We start from the raw sequence: 2,500 nt of genomic DNA on the forward strand, positions 1-2,500 counted from the left end.
CTGTCATTCCCTCTTTATTACGGTAACCGTAATTCATGAACCAAAAGGTCACAGCCTCCTGCAATCTCAGTGCAAAGCCCTTAGATATAAAGTTACTCCTAATTTGCAAGAATAGAAAGAATAGAATCTGAAACACTCTTCCCAATTATTCGGCCGTTTAGGTGCTAAAGTACTAAAGGTGCCCATCCATCTTAGCGAGCTCTAAACTGCCTCCTCCTTCTGTTATTAGTTAGATACAATTTATTCCCGAAGTACTTGATTTAAATATTTAATTAAGGCGGCATGACATTTGCGCCAATAATGCCAAACAACTAAAGAAAACTCTTAGCTCAACGCCGGGAGCCCATAACAAGTAAGCTTGGTTCCCATAATAGCCGCGGATAAGTATAAGCCACGGAAACTTCCTAGAAGCTAGTTTTAGAAAGCTTTTAGAAGGATCTTAAATCAATTTTGGATCATAGAAGTGACCCTTCTCAATCACAAGGGTTGTCATCAGTTAACTATGTAAGGCTTATGATTAATGGAAACTAAACTTGCCTTAACGATTCTCAGTTAAAAAGGTCGATTTAATAAAATAATTAATAATTATGGAGTGAAGCAGACTAGTTTCGCAGTTATTTAAGCAGGCGAATGCAATATGTTTCGGTAAATGGTACAGATTCAGAACATCTGCAAATCTCAACTGGAGTTCCTCAAGGTTCAATTTTGGGGCCAATACTTTTTCTAACTTATGTCAAAGATGCTCAATTTAGGTCAAAATTAATTGACCTTGTGTTATATGCTGATGACATGTGTATTCTAGTTTCCCGCAAAAAAATCTTAACACCTTGAAATCTGTGTTTAGAACACAGATTGACGATTATCACGTCCAAAAAGTGTGCTGTATTAAATCTAACCTATGGTGGCATTAATATTGATTTTAATGGTACACCTAAACTAGGAACTACCAAACTGAATTTTTGGGGGTACTTAAGCCCGGTTTACACGACAAACATTTTGGGCACGGCACCCTTACAAGTTGGCACCCGTGCATAAAATTTTAGGTACGGTTCCCTCAGTTTTTATAGTGTAAATGGAAATTTTATGGGCACCGGTGCCCAAAACTTTAGGGGTGCCGGGACCATGTGAATAGGTGGCTGGTGCCTGTTTTTCAGGGGTGTCGTCCCATATTTTCTGGTCGAGGCTGCCAACATCTTGATGACCAAACCCAGATTCCCTGGGAATGAGATTGTTTTCTCTTCTCGATGAGAGTTATGGATCAAATCCAAGATGGCGTATTTCATTTAATCATAAAAGAAAACGTTGTCTTAGTAACTCTGAAATCCTCGTACCACTGCACTTCACTGCACGTTGCCAAGACCATAACAAACCTAGTCCTGTTCCTGGACTCCCTCTTACCCCGCCCTGAAAATGGGCCTGGAACCCAGGCGGGAAAAGAGAGAGTCCTGTATTACTTGCAGGTGCATGCTCGGAATGACGCCATTTTTCCCCCAAAACTAGGGGAAAAACCATATTTGGAAAAAAAGATTCCTTATTTGGGCATAGTTTATTCCGAGTGCTTTTACACTGGATACATGGGGATAATGTGAAAGGAAATTATAACGCCAAGTTTCTGGAGGCAATTGATTTCGCGTTTAAGAAATTCCACTTTACCTTTGTGCCTAAGGCGGAACAACTGCAAGCTATTCATGCAGTCATTACCGGTAATGATGGTTTTGTTAAACCTGCAATAGGATTTGGCAAGTCTGTTTGCTACATGGTTGTTCCTTATATGTTTGCGATTTTCTTCGATCCGAGTCCGATGTTAATCGTAAATCACATGGTCCTTCTTATCGTGAGTCCCAATCGTGGAAGATCAGATGGATGACATACGAAAGTATGGAATGTCGTGCCTGAAACCCAACGGAACAGCTGCATGATGTTGGCGCAGAAAAATATATTTTAATTTAATTTCTCTCCCGAGACTCCTTGAAACTTACAAATATACTGTAATTCGTGAATCGAATTATTTATTGTTCATTACTTCTGTCGATCTAGTTATGTGATAATTGCACTGATCCAGTGAACATATATTTGAGTTGCACAGTAATTATTGAAACTGTGATTGTTTCAGGAGTTCAGGCCTACCGTTTTTTTTAAAATCGGGGACAAATTGTTTGGATACCCAATATAAGACAGTCAGGTAAAAAATGTCCTAAATACTCTCAGTTTATCAGGAATAATACACAAACACCGGTGACAAATAGAGTATTTTTTTTTGAGTAATTAGAGTAGGGTAATTTACTCAGACTATTAATTTTTTCTTAGAATAATTTTTCAAAGCACTCGTCGCATTAAATCTTTCTGTCCTTACAAGGACAGACTTAAGGCCGTGGCCAAATGGCTAAGGTTTCATGCAGAGCTGCCTGTTGAGACTGCAATGATTTTTTATCGGAAAAACTAAAAGACGATTGCATGACAGAAAAACTGAGCATTATTAATATATTCCTGATAAACTTAG

This window comes from Montipora foliosa, chromosome 13 (assembly GCF_036669935.1).
Source record: "Montipora foliosa isolate CH-2021 chromosome 13, ASM3666993v2, whole genome shotgun sequence".
Taxonomy (NCBI): domain Eukaryota; kingdom Metazoa; phylum Cnidaria; class Anthozoa; order Scleractinia; family Acroporidae; genus Montipora; species Montipora foliosa.